Source organism: Neopelma chrysocephalum, unplaced genomic scaffold, assembly GCF_003984885.1.
Source record: "Neopelma chrysocephalum unplaced genomic scaffold, ASM398488v2 Primary Assembly neopelma1_138, whole genome shotgun sequence".
Taxonomy (NCBI): Eukaryota; Metazoa; Chordata; class Aves; order Passeriformes; family Pipridae; genus Neopelma; species Neopelma chrysocephalum.
Genome location: NW_020897800.1, coordinates 2951048 through 2970056, shown reverse-complemented (window position 1 = coordinate 2970056; position 19009 = coordinate 2951048).

Sequence of the window (19009 nt, the reverse complement as noted above, 5' to 3'; positions counted from 1 at the left end):
TCCTTGCTTCCAGCATCGTTCCTGGTAGGGAAATGGATGCTCTTTTCTTACACATCCAGTGTGTGACTCCAGCCAGGCTGTTGTTAGTCCAGGTAGGGAAGACCTCAGCCCACACCAAATGGCAGCATGCTCTAGGAAAAGAGCAGCAAAAATTAACTGTTGGCGCTTTTGGGGTCTTTTCAATAGCCAGTGTGTCCCAGCAGAAGCCTCATCCCCTGCTCCTGTCCCAAAATGCTGTATCCTCACCTGGCCCATGAGCGGGGCTGGGCCTTGGGAATTCCTCAGGGAGCAGAGACAGGAGATGTGAAGGCAGGGAATTGCAAAGCTGGGTTTATTTTTCTCCGTTTTTCCCAACTACATGTGAGGGGTTTTCTGCTTTCCTTAGAAAAACTGCTTTACCTTGCTCTTGTATTGCTTGTTGTCAGTGATGGGGAAAAGCAGTGCTGGCTGAACCAGCCTGTGTGCTGCCACTCCTGCTCTGCAGAGCCTAAACCAAGGCAGGAAAGGCACAGGCAGAGGGGAAGGAATGGGAATTAGTCGTGTTTTGTGAGGATTTCAAGCCCACAGGTGGGGCAGACACAGGGCACTGTTGCTGAATAGGGAGATAATCGTTACCTACACCCCTTCAACCATCTCATTTTGCTTTAGCACCCACAGCCCAAGCCCAGGGGAGGCAGTGGAAGAGGGAGTGAGGGACCCACCAACAGGAAAAGGGGCTGGGAAGGGATGTAAAGCTCTGGCACTGTGGACCCTGTGATGGGGTCTGTGACCCCAGCCAGCCACCCCCACCGGGGACAAACTGGGGACAGACGGGCTCCTGCCTCCACCAAACGCCCATATTTACATGTGCAGCGTTTCTCCTTCTCGTGCCCCTCTTTCTTCCTCCTCTCTCCTTATATAGTCATGCCAGGCACGGCTCGGAGGGGCGAGGGCAGCCTGCCAGAGCCTGCGACCTCCCCTGCCAGACCTCCCCTGCCAGCCCACATCGCTCCCCAGAGCCCGAAATTCAGTCGGATCTGGCGGCTCTGAGGGAATTATTTGCTGCATCACGAGACGCTGCTCGTGGAAAACAAATAAATAAAGTAGTGGGCACCTAGAGCACAACACCGGTGTGTGGCTGGAGGTAAAGCCCCCCCGCCCCCTTTGCAGCCCTCACCGGTGAGCAATAAACGGAACTTTGTTCCCTCTAGAAAGGGGTTTTTCCCCCCCCCCATTTGCTGGTTTCTAGCGGTGCTCGAGACCTCCAAGAGGTCTGGGTGCACATTGCAGTGACTTCCAACCTCGCTCCAGCTCTTTGTGCCAGTATGGCATTATCTGCAGCTTTTCTTCTTTTTTTTTTTTTTCTTCTCCTGCTTTCTTTAAACAGTCATAAAACAGCAAGTACTATTCAGTGATTAAGATTATTTGGGTTCACTTCAGTCCTGGCACGGTGCTAGCAAAAAAAAAACAAAACAAAAAACACACAACAAAGTTAAAGGGTTTGTTCTCTCATTTGCAGAAGAAACCATCTCACTATGGGAATGAACAATTAACAACATTTAAATGAGCTGAACTTGGTCCTTTTCTCCCATTGTCTTTGTGCCTTTTGAATCATCTGGAATTGGATTTTCTCCGCTGTCTGTTTTCCGGTGCACTAAAATGTTTTACATAAATCACAGACCAGCCCCGAGACGTAACCCCCTCGTCCCCACAGCCCACAGCAACCAGAAAAAAATAACGAAGCTCTGAGTGTGCTTAATCACCTGGATCTGTTGGACAGATTACAATCTTTGCTGATTGTGATTTTTTTTATTATTATTATTATTATTCCCTGCCATTTTTTTTCCTTAAAGGAAATACAGTAGAGGGATGGGGAGGGCGTTCTCTCCAGTTCCGTATCCGCAGGCATCGCTGCCTTCATTAATTAAAAATGATAGCAAGGAGAGCGAGCGAGAAGGGGTTTGATCTTTACACGGGAAAAACAGTGTGTAGCCCCCGCTAAGACCTTTCAGCACCAGATTTGAGCGATTCTCTCACGCCACAACCTCGGCGGGCTGCGCGTGTGTTAAATGTGCCTGCTGGCGAAGGGATGTGATGGGATACAGGAGCTCGTGGAGGGGTTTCTGTGCCGGGTGGGTGATGCTGGGGGGGTTTGTGGTACCTGGAGAGGGGGAGCGGTGGCGGGGTGATGAAGGAAGGTTTGGGGCTCGGCTCGCCGTGTCAGCGGGAAGGGGAGAACGGGGGAGAGGGGGCTGAGCCCCTTCTCTCTGCAGACGATTAACCCGCATCTGGGGCCGGGGCCACCTCAGATGAACCCTGCGGCGGCCTCCTCTTGTTGCTAGGGCGTGGCGGGGCAGACGGGCGCTGATTGGCTGGGGAGGGGCCCCGGCAGCCAATGGGAGCGCCGGGAGGAGGGATGCGGGATGGCGATGATGGTGCGGGATCGGGATGGGATGGGTGTGATGATGCGGGAGGCGCTCCCGCAACCGGCCCCCGCGGAGCGGATTCGTGGTCCTGCCCCTTCCCCAGGGCACCCCCAGCCCCTCTGCCTCCTGCCTGCGCCGCCAGCTCGGAGGAGGGATGTGCGGGACTCTGCGGGATGCGCTCCGGGGGCGGGGCGGGATGGGGCGGGAGGAGCTCCCGCAACCGCCCCCGCGGGGAGGATTCGTGGTCCTGCTCCATCCCCAGCCCCCTCTGCCAGCTCAAACACAGGCTGCTTTCAGTTCCCACAGTCCATCACCCCATCCAACACCTTTACTCCCTTTATAGCCCAGAACAGGCAGAGTTCATCCCCTCTCATTTCTGTAATCGTTGGTGTTAATTCCATTAAGTTTTTCCCCGCACAAAGGGGGGAAGAAGTGTTGCTGTGCTGCAGCAATTCCATGATGAACCATTCTGTGATGATGTTTAAGGTCCCTTCCAACCCAAACCATTCCATGTAGGAGGGAGGAGAGCATGGCTGGTGGGAAACCTCGGTTTCCAATCCTACGTGTTCCCAGAGAAAATACACCGGGATCCCGCTTTCCATGAAGGTCTCTGGGCAGAAAATGTCGCTTTATAAAGTCTAACAGGGCAGGACCTGGTGTCTCAGAGCCCGGCTCTAACACACATCCCTGTTTCACTTGTGGGTAGTTCCTGCCTGACAGAGGAACAGCCAGGTAAGCAGATTTGCCTGCCTGTCATCCTTAACTGTTTGCTATCGTGATGCTGCTGCAGCAGAGATGCCTTTCTTACATAACCACCCGGTTTTTCCACAGCCATCCCCCTTCCCACGGGAGCGAGGCACCTTCTGGGTCATGGAATCCAGTCCCTTGCTTGCCAGCAGCCACTGCCCACAGTCCATGCCTGAGAGGGATGGAGCTCACTCTCCAACCTCTCCGGAGCTGGTGCCTCTTCTTTTCATCTCTCCCTGCTCGTTGCTTTTCCTGAAAAGTCTTTCCAGCCTGTCCCTTGTCTGTCAGGAGCACAAACCCATCACCAGAACATACCTCTTGCCTCCATGGCTCTGCAGTGGCAGATGGTCTCTGCCTGTGGCCACTGCTGAGATGCTTTTGCAGAGCTGTGAGGGGCCCACAGGGTCACAAAATTAACAAATTTATGAGTGTCACTTGTGGGGCGAGGGGGCTGCAATGCTGCCAGGGCCCAGAAGTTGATGGTTGTTTTCAGGAATCCCTGTTTGGGGTGCAGGGTCAGAGAAGTGACTCCTGGCCCTGCCCATCCCGTGAGCTGGGGAGCAGCGCTCCTTGGAGCTCCATGCCCTGGTCTTACCCACAGGAATAACAGCAGGGACTATGCAGGCTGGCACTGGCTCACATTACGAGCCTCAGGTTGCTGAGAAGGCCTCTGGGCTGTAGGGTGGAAGGAGTCAGTGCCACGAGCTGCTCTCTGCCCAGCACAGCTCCTCGCACTGCTTGAGGACAGCTCTCTCTGCACCCTGGTCCTTGGGTCACTTATAAACCAACCATTTGACTTCTACCAACCCAGAAGCACCAATTCCACTTTCAGAGCATTTGTGTTTGTGGCCCATGCCCAACATGTTCTTAAGAAATTTTTTCTCTGTGTAACCACAGCTCATCCTTGAAGCAGCCAGTTAACCCTTCCAGTTCTCTGTCCTCCCCAAGCAAAGCTATTCCAGATGGGTTCATAGGGGTTTCCCCTGAGGGTGAGGTGTGTTGAGTGTCCTGTTGCCTTTGGGGTGCACATGGATGCAGAGGGGCAGCCAAAATCTTGCTGATGGAGCAGTGCCCTCTCATCACATCCCTGTCCATCACCCACAGCCCGCTCACCCCTGAGCAGAGCCCGCAGAGCTGCGTGGCTGGAGAGAACTTCAATTTTTTAGTTCATCACGTTAAAATAAAAGAATTTCCACGTCAAAGGCTGCGGGGGTGAGAAGATGGAACACAGACACACAACCCTGGGCCCTGTTGCAGAATTAGGGCAAAAGTCTGGCCTTGTTTATTCTCATGTAAATCAAGAGTAAACGCAGGCGATTTTGTCATTCTGCGCTCTGACGCATTACTGTAAATCCTACTTTCGTAACTCTGTCATTATTTATGAGTATTACTGCAGTGCTATATGAGATCAGGGCAGAGTTATGCCTGGTCACGTGTGTGTATTAAGGACTACAGCTTGTAGGTTTAAGTAGAGGAGACAAAGGCAGTCGATCATCTTCATTTTACAAATAGGGGCGTAGGATTACATGATCTGCTGGAGAGCTTGCAGGAAGCTGGTGTCTGGTCTGGACAGGAAATGGTTTTCCTGTCCTGAAAAACTTTTCATAGTAGAAAAAAAAAAAAACCAACAAAAAAATCCTGTTTGATGTTTGGGATGAAGGGTTTCGAGGGCAGGAAAACGCGCTTGGTAACTGCGAGTTTCAGATTCGAGGCCCCCTGTTCTGCAGGGAGCACACAAGGGATGTGGCCTTGCAAATCCTCACTGCTCAAGGGCTTTTTCCCTGGCTGGGGGGGGCTTGTGGATCCTCCTGTCCACCAGTACAGTTGGATTCCTGGTGTCCATGATCAATGGTGATGGCTTGAGCGCGATTGATTCATCCTCAGGACTCGAGGTTTTGTCTGCTGCATCATGCCCAGAGCACGGTGGCAAAGACAAATAAAAAGGGATGTTGAGCAGGTCATCACCTACTGGGACAAAGGCAGCTAAAAGGACAAACAGGTCTCGAGCTGAAGGGCTATGTGCTCAATGTTTACTGTATATATTCTCTATGTGTACCATATCACCCACTTAATCATCTTCTGCATGACAAGGTGGCTCAGTTGAACATTCCTGTCCCCTGCTCTGGCTCTGGCTGGCATTGCCCTTAGTCTTTGCTCACCAGTGGAGCTACTGGGAAGGATTTCCCTTCGGAATGGGGCCAGCTTTTCCATCTCCAAGTTGTCACTCTGTGCTACCTGCTCCTCAAAGCTCTAGTGTGTTGTTATGTGCTGGGATATCTGTTCTGATACTCAAGGACTTCCTCCTGGTTTATTTTGCCATGTTATTTTTCTATGTTGAGCTGGAGGACTTAAATCACAGAGGACAAATGTAAATCCCATGTAGTCCCCTGCCTTTCTGCCTCGAGGTGCAGCGTTCACACATCCCTGTGTCTCCTTAATCCCACGTCTCTGCAGAACTCCTCACCCCCCACCTGACTTTTCCATCTCAAACGACAGGATCTGTTAAAACCAGATCAGGTAAATGTATGTAACGCCTCAGCATCGACCTAGGAGGAGAAAATGACTTTCTAATCTGTTGAAGAACAGTGTTTTCTCCTCAAATCAGCCTTGTCCCCTCCTCCTCCTCTCGTCACGCAGTGCAGTACCCAGGAACCATGAGGTCTCAGTCCATGTATTGCACAGCCTTTGTTAGACACACTGTGTGGATACTGCAAAATCCTGAGGAGAGCTGAACAGGTATCTTTTCGAGGGGAAAAAGAAAAAAAAAAGGCAATTAATTAGACTAAATAAACATATATTAGGGTTCAAAATATGCACAGCCAAAATGAAAGCCACATTCTGGTTCATTAAATCTGAAAAGACTTCACACGTTTTTTAAGCCTGTAATCGTATTCACAGATGCAATTCCCCCCCCCCCTTCCCAACCTGCCCCCCCTCCTCCCGCAGATTTCACACCTTGGTAATGGCTATTGTAAAAAAAAAAAAAAAAAAAAAAATGAAAAAAGGAGCAGGGGAAGGTTTGCTGCAGGGGACGGGCTTGGGGTGGGGGGGAGCGGATGCACATGCGGCAGGAAAATCACTGTTTGCTGTGGCATCTCTGTCGGGTCCTCGCCGCAGAGTCTGTCATTACCGGGAGGACGCGCTTCAGGTGCACGAGGAGGAGGAGGAGGAGGAAGGAAAGCTCGGCTCGCACCTTCCTTCCCCTCCCTGCTCCCGCACAACCCCGGGGTCACTCCCTGAACCCCCCCCCAGTGCTTCCAGGCTTCCCCCCCTCCCCTGGAGGATGGGATGTTACCAGGGAGCCGAGCTAAAGAACATATGGAAACGTCATGCGTGTATATATAGGAGAGGAGCGAAAATGGATGCTCTTGGGCACAATAAACATTAGTGTATCTGCGGGGTGGGGGTGAGGAATTTGAGCTATTTGCGCTGCTCTGGTGGATGTTTGTCGGTGGTTTCTCGCTGCTGTTTGTAACAGTAAATACATACATGTAATTTATTCGAGTTAAGAAGCCTGCGAAGCCCGGGAGTCGCTCTTTACGTGGAAATTCTGGTTTATTCCAAAGCAGAAAGAGGGATGTTGTGACTGCATGCCAGCAGATATTTGTAAGGAGACATTTTGAAAATCTGAAGGGGAACAGTGCGAACGTTTTCAAGATGTTGGGTCTTGTTCTGGAACACCTTGCTTGATTCAATGCTTTCTTCTGACTTTAGGTAAAACAAGATCAAAATGAAAACGTTTCTAGCATGCAAAGTCTCACGAGCAGCCTTTGTGTGGCCATTTATTTATTTTTATATTTTTTTTCCCTGATTTTATTTTTCAAGAACAAATACCCAGTGAAGGTTTCACTCTGCCCCAGTGTGTGTTATTCAGCAAGGAGCCAGCTCCCTGGGCTGCAGCTCCCTGCGTTCCATCTTTTCAAGAAAGCAACCCCAAGGAATTTGATGCAATTACTCAGGAAAGTAAAGAAAGCTCAGCGTAAGGTGTCTTACACGGAAACCTGGATATCGTGCTTTCTGTGCCTGGATATCTTGATCAGTTTAAGCTGATTAGAAAAAGCTTCTCAGTTCATTCTTAGGCAAGCTGGAAAATGATCCCTGCTTTGTATAATGAAGTATGTTATCTATGCTGCCCTATAATAAATCCAGAGCGGGGTTGGAGAGGGATTGTCATCTGGTCTAAATTAGCATTGCTCCACTGATGTCGATGGTGCCTTGACAGTGCTCACCAGGTGAGGATGTGGCCCATTTAGGGAGCTCCCGTGGGGTTACAAAAGCAGCCATTGAGGGCCACAATTTCAGAGAAGGAAAGAAGCCAAGAAAGGAACAGGACAGCTTGCAGGGAATCTTAAATGACATTAATTGAAATCTTATCACTTCCTTCATCTTAAGGTGAACCCGGGGCACAATAAAGAGCAATTATCTGCCATCTTCCTTCATCTGTCCCAAGTGCAGGGAGGGGAAGGGTATATCCATCACTCTTTCTACTCTACCTTTTTTTTTTCCCCTGTAGACAATATGATATATTTACAGACCTGTCACCCCTTCAAATCCCTCCTTTCACAGGAGGGCTGAACAAAAGCAAGGTGAAAGCAATGGAGCTTGGAAAAGAGAGGGGATTTGGAAGCTGGGACTAAGTAAAAGTGGGGGCTTCAGCCTTCTGGGAAGCCACTAAAGGGACCTGAGACACCCCAGGTTTGGCTGGGTGGGGAGTGAATGGCAATAAACAGAGCTGAGCAGAGGGCTGGTACTCTCAAACCTGGCCCTTGTAGGCTTGGAGCAACTCTTGCTGGAAGCTGAGTGAGGTAGGGACTTGTTGATAGGTCATGGGAATTGCCACAGCATCCAGCATGGGGACCACTGGCAATTTTTTGCCCCAGGTGCCCTCACGAGGTGAGATGGAGCCCATGGTCCTGCTCACAGCATTAGCAGGGCTGGCAGAGATCCCCCACTGCTTTGGGACAGCCCCAGAAGCTGGATGACATCTTGGCAGACCAGAGGGAGATGGGTTCATGCCCTGTCCTTACATGTTTTATGTCTATTCTGCAAATGCACAGAGGACAGCAGTCCTGGGGCTGCTTACTCTGCAAATCTCACCTTTGTCCAGGCAGCAGGGAGGTGATTTTATCAAGCCATGATAGGAAAACACGACTGAAACCTTGGAGATTACAGAACCATAGAATATGCTGAGTTGGAAGGGATCATCAAGTCCAACTCCTTGCCCTGCACAGACCACCCCCAAGAGCCTGAGCTGGTGAAAAGAGGAGCAGAAGGACCAAGCCCTGCCCAGGTGTTGTTCCCCTGGGGCTCTGTGTGGTCATGGCTTGTGCTCCCCCCTTTCTCCACTGGGTTTGAGAGGAGCTCTGACATCTGAGACACCGAGTGCAGCCCATCTCAGGGAGTCAGGATGCAAGAGGGGCAGGTTCCAGTCAGCTGGATTTCCACTGTGTGTACAGAAACTCCAAGGCCATGTTGCTCTCTGACAGCAAATCGATGCTGCTGTAAACACGAGAACAAAGGAGCTCGCAGAGGAGAGGGGGAAGGAACAGGGAAAAGGGAGAGATGGAGATCTGCTCTGCAGCCAAAGCCAAAACAACGTTGGGAAAAGCTGAGTGACTTCAGTACCTATTCATGCCCTGGCCAGAGCTGGTTGCTTGCCCGTTCCCAAGGCCATGGAGGAAGTCGTGGCCTCGAGTGGGTCAGGTGTGAGGGCAGGAGCCAGGAGCAGGAGGTGACTTGGCTGCTCCCTGGGAGCACGATCCCACTCCCAAGGTTTAGTGACTGTTTAATCCCCGAGGCAAAGGGCTGGATGAGGCAGACACTGTACATGTGCAGCTGGTTAGGGCTGAGCCTGCCCCTCCCCTGCACAGAGCTGTGCCTCATGATGGATATCACTGGCAGGGTGAATTCCCATTCATTTGTCCTGTGGCTTCCACGCTGAGAGTGGTTTCCATGCAGATCCCGCAGCAGAGAATACCCTGGAAAAATGGGGGGTTTGGGAGCCAAAAGCTGGGATGTTCTTCTTCTGAGCTCTGCAGCAAAAGATCTGGGGGCCCACCAGGTTTAAGTTTGCGATGAGGTCTGGCTCCTGACCTGCTGTTGAGGTCATGTCAGTACACGGGTTTAGGTTTAACCCATTGCATGAAGGCTGGTGATATTCAAGATAGCCCAGCTTGGAACACTGTGTTCATCCACATGGCAGAAGCACAGTTTTCCACCAGCATTGATGGAGTGGGAACGTGGTCAGATGCTTTGCAGGTACAACATGTCATTGGAAGGCTCAGCCCTCGAGGAAGGCAGGTTTTCTTGTTTGGTTGGGGTTTTAAGCTCATCTATTTTCTCTGGCTGTCGTTGCGGAGGCCACATGGAAGAGCTTTAAGGACTGATCCAGGATGGGGAGAGGGGAGTTTGGAACACAGAACTCAGTCCCTGAGTCCACCCATCTGTAAAGAATCAGCATAACAACACTTAATGTACTTCCCCAACATGGCAGTTGTGGGCCTTAATTAAACTGTGCAGAGTGCTCGGAGATCCTCAGATTAAAGGCTGTGTGTACAGTGAATTACAAAAGCAAACAACATGAAATATTCCATGTGTTGTGCTAGAGCTGTCTTGGTTTACCAGAAACAAATCATTTAATGCACCTCTTGTATGTAACTCGTTTATATAGGACGTGCTTTTTATTCCAGTAGTTTTGGTTGTTGTTTCTGAAAGCGAAATCCACGTAAGGCACAAAATTTGAATGTGATGGTAAAATAGTACAAACAGGGGCTTTTGAAACTGTGTGTGTGTAACTAGCCCTGGGAAACGTCATCAGTTTTAATAGGCCTGGAAGATGGTGGGAGGTAAATTTAATCTAGTACAAAAATAAAGGTAATCCCAGCAAAAGACAAGCGTGGAGCAGTCGCTGGAGTCACCACAGGCAGAGACAGTGCATGTTTTGTGTCCAACAATAGCAGCGTACGTGACTTGAAATGCTCCTTCCTTATAAAACAAAATACCCACTGGTTTGGCTTATTAGTGCTAATCTTCAAAGGGAGAAGCAGTCCTGAGGTTCCTGGTTCAATTCATAAGTTCAGCTCTGCTCTGGCAGCGCTGGCTTGACAAAGTGCCATTGTTGCCCACGGTGTGTGTGTGAGGTTTAACCTTCTGCATTTCCCCTTTTCCTCTGCACAAGGAATGCCCAGAGCCCGTGCAGAAATATGTCTCTGATGTATAGTTTACACGCGAAAATGCTGCATTTGAACTTGCACTGACTCTGCGCAGAGTGGATCGGGTTAAATGGACTATTACAATGGCGGGAGCTCATCTGGAACTAATAATTTTTGAGGCCACCAAAAGTAAAAAGTAAAAAAAAAAAAAGAAAAGAAGGCGGGGGGAGGAGGAGAAGGAGGAGGGATCCTGGCGAGTTTGGTGGCCAGTGACTAAAGCTTCTGCTGCCATCTACTGCACATGGGTGGCAGTGGGGTCAGCTGGGAACTGCTGCTTTGGACCGAATCAGCCGAAAAAACAGGTTAAATGGTGAATTGTGGGTTCTGGTGCGGATGGAGCGGGTTCCCAGCTCCCCACGCCCCGCTCAGCCCTCCCATGAGTGTATCTGGGGGTCTGGCCGGTGTGTCTGTACCGAGGGAGAGGAACGCGGCGCTTCGATCCCCGCAGGTTTCGGGGCTGCGCTCACCGGCATTGTTGCCGCTCGCTCAGGATTCGCCACCGCGGCGGAAGTTTTTTGGCTCCGTTTCGGGGTTTTTTTGGCCGTTAACAAACCTCCCCCCCCCATCAGTCGCAGGCGGCACAAAAATCACGCGACAAACCCGGCGCTGGGTGCCCGACATCTGTTTTGCCTCAGCGCCGAGGAGCGATGCCGGCCGTGGCCCCACCCGCTGGACCCGGCTCAAGCATTACCGCGCTTGGCCAGACAATAAACGCAGCCTATTTATTTATGATGGCTGGGCTTTAGCAGGTCACTGGCATGGTCTCCAAGGGCGATGCATTCGAATCCCTTTCTCGGTTTTCCCCCCTCTTCCATCTCTCTCTCTCTGTCTCTCTCCAGGCTGCCTTCTATTCTTTGTGCCTGCTCTCCCAGGAGATCTGGGCTCGGAACAAACAGCTCGCCATCCTTGCGGCTCTTGGTTGGGAGGTTAAATGAGTTTAGGAGGAAAAGTACATTTGAGGATGGGGTTGATCCAAATGGATGAGCCAAACGTGCTATTGTCTTTCCCATCCCTCAGTCTGCCATGGTGATTTCCTGGGCACAGAGACACGCTGGCTGGGAGTGACTTAGAGCTGCTGCAAAGGGGAACTGGGTTGAAAACGAAGCTGGTCTTGTGACTGAATGCGCAACTGGGAATTGGCCTCTGGGCTTCTGTTCCTGGCTTTCTCAGGGATCTCAAGAAGCCATGGCAGGGGGGAAAGGAAAGCTGTGTCGTTTTAGAAACCCAATGCCAGGCCAGCAGCCCTCAGAGGGGGGGGAGTTTGGAGAGCGCTGGGAGAGGACCTGCGGTGCTGGCAGCATGAGCAGAGCCTTGGGAAGCTGCTTGGGAAAGGGGTGCTAACAAAGCAGAGATGCTTGGCGAGGTCTCCTGTGCAGCCTGCAGCACAGGGTGTGTGGCTCTGAAGGCAGAGTGTGTGCTCCAGGAGCAGGAGGGGGCTGGCTGGCTGCAGGGGGAATGTTCTCACCCCCATCATGGGCTTGGGATTCGTTTCACGTAGGCTCTGGTGTCTTTACAGTCACAAGCCTGGCTGTGAGGTGGTTGCCTTCAGTTCTCTTTATAGCAAAGAGAGTCTGACCTATTTTAAGACAAGGGGAAGCACTCTCTGAACTGCTGTGCCTCATCCTTGGTTGCAGACAAGGCTTGGAGTAACCCTCTTAGCCTGGGCAAAGATGGATCCTGTCTAATGCTTCATAGAGCCCAGACCAGGAGGAACCTCCAACCTCTTCTCCATCTTCTTGCCATTGCCCTTTGGGATATCAGGCTTGGGGAAATACAGAATACACAGGCAGACATTCTTGCAGTGGAAGGGGAATGAAAAAGTGTAGAAAAATGTTTAAGAATGGCTCATTCAGGTCCTAAACTCCCATTCAGGTTCTGAATTCCTCCTTAGAGGGTGTCTGCTTCCCTCCACTGGCTACAGAAAGATCCAGAGAAAACAAGCCTTCTTTTTTTTGGCTGAGCCACCCAGGAGATGTGAGGCTTGGTGATGTGAATGTCACTTGTTGTCCACCTCTGCCTCAGATCCTCCATCTCTAGAATGTTCTCCTCCGGCACAGCCAGTGTCAGGTTGTAACCAGCTTCAGGATGTATTTAATTAACTCCTGCTTAGCTCACACCCCCATTCCCATTCCCTGTCTTCCTGGCCTTCCTTCCCAAATCACTGTCTAGGCCCTTTTTTATGACCCTCCATCATCCCCCAGAGCTGTGGGATTTTTTCCAGCACAGCCCCACTCGGGTGTTCTGACAAATCAGAGGTCAGGGCTGCTCCCTGCTTTGCTCTGTGGGGCCTGGGGAGAGCGAATCTGCTGGGCAGGGTGCCAGCCCAGCTATGAGAGTTTGAGGATGTGGGCTCCTGGATGCCTATAATTTACAGGGAAGGAATAAACCACACATCCTGGAAGATGCCATTTTTCCTGCATCCCACACTTGGCAGGTCGAGAGGTCCGTGGCAGGAGCCAAGATGTTGATGGTTAGCATGAGTCTTTCCTTCCCACAGATCCTCTCTTCCTTCCTTAGAGCAGGGGCTGGGCTATCTGGGAGCTCTTGGCTCCTCCATCCCAAAATCCAGCTTGAGTTCTGCAGCGAAACATCCTCAGTTATTTCGTCTTTCCTGCTGAGAAAGGCTAAACACAATCGTTCAGGAGTCTGGCACAGGACACTGGGATTGCTTATTCAAAGGAGGAGCAGTGAGCCAGAACTTCAGCTGCTCTCCCTCAAGATCAGAGCCTGTTATTTTGTGGAATGCTTAACCCATGCTGGGAAGGGCTTTTCCAGTCTTGGCCTTGCTGTATTTCCACCTGGCTTCCTTGCTCCTGCATTTCCCCTCCCTGTATCCACTGGAAGCAGTTATTTGTGAGGAAAAAGTGTATTTTCAGGAGCAGCAGAGTGGAGGGAGCCTGGATCCAGGCCTCCTGCATGGGTTTGTGCCATGTGCTCCAACCAGAGCTCCTCCAGCAACTGGAATCTTCCTCCCTGACGGGTTCTCATGTGCATCATAGTGGGGAAAAATGTTATAACTTGCCATGTTGAAGGCTGTAAATAAAGGATTAGGGGGGAAATCTTTCCTGTCTGTAAAGATCTGCAGGTTTTTAAGGAGAGGAAGAAAGTCCTGGTGGAATAGAAGTTTTCTCAGTGACAGCACTGAAGTTTCAGAGTCACGTTGACTCCTCTAACAGAAAGTAGGTGCCTGGGAATGAGGTGCAACTTCTTGTGCCTCCCGGGGGGATCAATCTATTCCAGCAAGAGTAGGGAAAATCAGCTTCATTCATGACAGAGGGGCAACAGGGAGGAAGGAATGGCTGTTTGCTAATGTTGCCTTGAGCTAAACGTTAATGAAGTGCAACACTTAAAGATGCCTGCACGCCTCAATTATGTCCACCAAGATCACATGTTGCCTTTCCAATTATCCGGGCTGAGAAACGAGGTACGTGTGAAGAGACTGCTGCCTGCTCATTACCTCTCCCTGCCAGGAGCCATCCTGTTTGCTCAGGTGTCAGCTGTACCTGCTTCGAGCACCAGCGGTGCAGACACGGGGAGAGGGGGTGGCATCGGTGTGGAAGTGGGTTTTAAGCAGGGAAAATATGTGTGATGTGAGCAGCAAGCCAGGCTTAACGCTGGAGGTGGTGGAGGGGAAGCTTGGACGGGCTGGGAATGTTTTCTGGTGTCTGAAGGTGTTGCTTCCTGACCTTGGAGGAGGGGACTGAGCACCAGGCAGGGACGTGACTGTGTTGTGAATGTCAGGGGCACCTTCCCAAAGCTCAGTTTTCCTGATTCTGATCATCCTTGTCCTGTCTCTGCGGTTTCATCAGGAACTGTAGTGACAGGACAAGGGGGAATGGCTTCAAACTGACAGAGAGCAGGTTTAGATTAAATGTTAGGAAGAAATTCTTTGCTGTGTGAGAGGCAAGGCCCTGGCACCAAGGCCCAGAGAAGCTGTGGCTGCCTCATCCCTGGAAGTGTTCAGGGCCAGGTTGGATGGGGCTTGGAGGTGGAAGGTGTCCCTGCCCATGGCAGGGAGTGGAAAAAGATGATCTTTAATGTCCCTTCCAACCCATTCCGCTCCATGACTTATGATCCTGTTAAGTTATACCATCCATCCTTCTACTGTAAACCAAAAATACATCCAGAGAAAAGCCTCTTTTGTATTGCACTAGACACACAGAGGCTAGGTAATAATCTCAGAAACCAGAAATTGTTTTGTTTACCCAATCCATTTTTATTATTATCATTAAGTGGGGAAAAAAAAAATTGACAGACAAAAATTCCTTCAAAATTGTGCAATAATACATAGCAGAAATCAGTGAATGGAAAAAAAACCCCAAACAAGACACAGAGGAGTAATTCTGATGGTATAACATTAAACTTCACTTAAGGAATCAGATTAAAAGTTGACACTACCTCTAAAAATCTCATTAGAGACTGGCTGCTTGTAGACTGCTGCACGTTTTGAAGGATTAATTATAATGTTACAGTTAGTTCCAGGAATGAAGATACTCTGAGGGTCCAAGAGTAACTAAGTCCTTGCATCATTTCCCTTCTCAAGTCCATTTGAAGGAGACTTGAAAGTTGTTTCAGAAAGGGTTGTTTTGGTCTTTCCTGAGCACATTTTACATTTCCACCAGCAAGTAATTGAAGTTTGTCACACACAGACTCATATACAGAGTATACTCTGTCCCTGCAAGGAGATTCCAAGCATGGAGATGCCCAGACTGGGATCTGCCCTGGGAGAATTGCTGGCTCAGGTGGCATTTCCCTGGTGGTTTATGTGAGGCTGGGGCTGCTCTTGGGGACTGGAAACAGGATGAGTGAACTAACGTGGTGACCACCAAGGTGACCATCAAACACAAAGGTCCTTTGGCCACGAGGCCAAAAGATGATTATGTGGATGTCAGGAGCCAGCTCTGCTCTCTGCTCTCTCCTCCCCTTCCTGGCTGGGTCTGGGCTCCTATATATCCATATGTAACTTGATCTCTGCCCAAGGAAAATAGTCTTTTCCCAGTCCTGGATCTGCAGCTGCCTCCTGCTAGTGCTGTGTCAAGGTAGGAGCACATGGAACAAGTTATGGCAGGGTTAGACGGGGCGTGAACTCACAGCACGCCGGCTCTCCTGCAGCTGAAATATCTGCAGGCAGGCTTTTCCCCTGGGGACAACACGACACGTTTCACCCCTCTCCAAAATTCCTCTGAGTGTTTACCTGGGGTCCAGGCTGTCAGCCAAACCCCAGAGGAGCTGGAAGCTCCTGTTCCAGCTGGCTCCCGTGCGCGCCCGGAGCGGGCGCCGGGCTCCGAGGAGGTGGGTGCAGGGAGCTTTTACAGAGGTTCCAGCCAACAGATGTGATCTATTCAGGCTGAAAAAAGATCCATTTTTTTGACCTTCAATAGGGTGGTCAGATCTCCAGGCCGGAAAATGGCGCCTCCTTTTCCTTTGTTGTAAAAAAAAAAAACAAACCCCACCCCCCAAAAAACGCACAAAAAACCTTCAGAAACCCAAAGCAACCCATGGTCCAAAACCCCACCAGATTTTAGTGTTCAACCTCTGTTCAAATGGACTTGAGAGCACCCATGGGCATCTGTGGGAAATCCGAAACGGATGCAAACAAAAAATAACTGGAATAAGTTCCTCCTGACCAGGGTACATTCCATACCCTTTTATTTTTTCCCCGTACAGATCCAAACATTTCACTGGGTTCCTACAAAACAAACCCAAATCACCTCCCAAAAATTAGGGCAACGAGTCATGTCACATTGCATAAGGCTACTGAAAGGAAACCAGGACAAAATATACATCCACATCCATGGACCCTATTTACAGCAGAACCCTCCCACCCCCTATATGTCTCCGTGAACAAGATTTCCGTGCTTCAAAAGTTCATAAAAATATACAATTTACCCAGGACTGCATCTAATCTGCTCAATCCCCACCTGGAGCTTAGACTTCTCTATCTATGTATCTATATATAAAATACACTAGCCCTGTGAAGTTGCTTTGCTGAGAGCACAGTGGTGATTTTTGCAGTGAAGGGAAAGTCTGGGAGGGCTGGGGGGTGTTACAGTACCGTCCACACGAGGAAAGCTGGGCTTGGCAGAGCCCCCAAACCCAGAGCTGACTCTGCAGACCAGGCTCAGAGGGCTCTGCTCTGCCCACCTTGGGTTAGGGAGGCACAGGTAACCAAGAGTGTTGGGTTTTGGGTCCAGTATGACCCCAAAATGCTTCGCTCTGTACCAGCCACTGAAAAAAGGAGCCTTTAAGAGTGGCCAGGAGTGACCTGTCCCCCAGCTGCTGCTGGGAAGTCTCCAGCCAAGGGATTTCTGCAGGATTTAAAGTGGTTACAAGGGTCCCCCTTGGAATCTTGCTTCAGGGCAGAGATGAGCTAAATTCTGCTCACCTTACTGGAGCAGGATTTACCCCTGAGGGAGCAAAGTATCAGTATTTAACCCCTACTAATTCTCACCAGAGAGGTACCAGCTCCTGGGATACTGTACTGTAATTTCCAGTTACCTGTGCCAAAAAGATTTGCTTTTATAAGGAAGGAGTTCAGTACTCTTTATCTCTGCTTTTAGGCTTCCTTTCCTGTATCAAATTTTTGATTTATGTTTTTTTAGACTAGTTTAGCCTCTGGGTCAGATTCTGGTCTCTCTATGTAGCTGTAACTCCAGGCAAATAGAGCTATGTGTGCTGGGTTGATTTATTCAAAATTTCAACTCCTGAACAGCACCTGACCCAACTAACAAGGTAAAAATATTGCAACTCTGCAAGCTTGCTGCTACTTATAAAAATCTGATTCTAGTTTGGTCCCAGCTCTGGGGGGGGGAAAAATCTGTCACCAGGAATGCTAACACCAGTAATTGAAAATAGAGTCAGTATTTCTATAGAGTATCAAACCATCCAGACTTCAACTTTTTACACATTTTTCTACTGTGAAATTAAACGGATCAGTCGCATATCAAAACATAGTTGGCCTCTCTCATTTCATCTGTAGGAAGACTGCAATTACAACCTAATTTACACAGCAAAAAATACTCTCGTTTTAAGTGAAGGAAACAGTGTGACAAGACAGTGTGTGCTGTATTTACTGGTGAGGGGTTTTGCATATACAGGGCACGGACAGGTGAGAGCCCTGAGCATCCGCCCCTGTCGTGGCCCTTGGGTTGGCAAGTAGTGGTGAGGTTCACATTTGGGTGAGATTCACATTTTGCCATCACAAAAAAGAAACAAAACACAATAAAAAAGTTCAATTGTGGTATGTAGACATTGCTTGGCTCTCATAGCCAGGATTATGTCTACTGGAAACGTGAGATGACTAGCGATGGGAAAATAATATATTTGTAGATATATATATGGTTTATTTTTTTTTCCTAGAGCTAAAGGTGCAACTACAGCTGCTTTTAGGAAATGCTAACGGGGGAGGATTGAATCCCTGCTGTAAACCAAATGAATTTAAATGTTCAGTAATCACTGCTCCGTGTGGCTGTGGAAAATCCGGAGCAAAGCCTTTCCCAGTCGTGCACACCGGAGGCTCCCCCTTCCGTCCCACCACAGTGTCAGCATCTGAGGGAAAGCTCCAGGAGGAAAGGTGTCCTGATTACTTGGGGAGGGTGTTTTAAGGTGCTAGTGGCAAATTTTGTGGGCGTTGTTAGGGACATGAACTGCGGATTAATTAAGCCACGTGTGATGAGCAGCAGCTCGGTGGCTGCAGGTGCCCCCCGAGGGGGTTTGGGCAGCAGGGGAGGGTGTGAGGTGTTGTCACTGCAAATCTGGGGCAGAACTGCAAAGTCTGGGTGCTGGAACAGCACTGCAAAAGCTGCCCCATCCCTGCAAGTGTCCAAGGCCAGGTTGGAGCAACCTGGGCCAGTAGAAGGTGTCCCTGCTCGTGGCAGGGGGTGGAATGAGATGGGCTTTAAGGTCCCTTCCAACCCAAACCTTTCTGTGCTGCTGCCCAGGGAGAACCAGACCCCAAAACCCTTCCTGCTGATGGGCTGATGGCCTGTCACACCCACACATCAAGGGTCTGCATGACCCTTTTGGCTTCCAGGTATGGCAGCAGGAAGACAAACTCCTCCAGAAAGTTTGTGCTGCCGTGTCTGGACTCGAGCTCTGAGACTGCTCAAAAATTGTGTCTTTTGATAAGGGAGAAAAAAATATGTAAAAATAAGGATTTGTATTATCATGGCAAGAACAATGATGGGGATGCCAAGATACTACTGCCTTGCAAGATAAAGTGGCACATGTTCTACACAATAATGTGTACAATGTCTGACGACTTTGGAAATCTGTTCACGAGCAGATTTCCCAATAAATTAACACAACAAAAATACTTCCATATAAAACAAAGTCCAAAGGATTTTTTTTTTTCCTAAAGTAAAAGCAAAACCTTCAGGGACTATATTACTTATCTCTCTCTACATATATAATCTCCTGAATTTTTTTTTTTAAATAAATTTATTCTTGTCTTAGAAAAATAAAACGAGTAGCCAATTTAGTCAACGGAAAATATCTCACAGACTTAAAAGCATGCCCAGCAAGCATAGCCTTGTAAGACTAAATTAATGTTAAATCAAAGCAATTTGTTACTCAACCAACCTAGTCTGCAATTCACAGTTGATTACTACAAAGTGTATTCTTAAAATTATTATTATTATTATTATT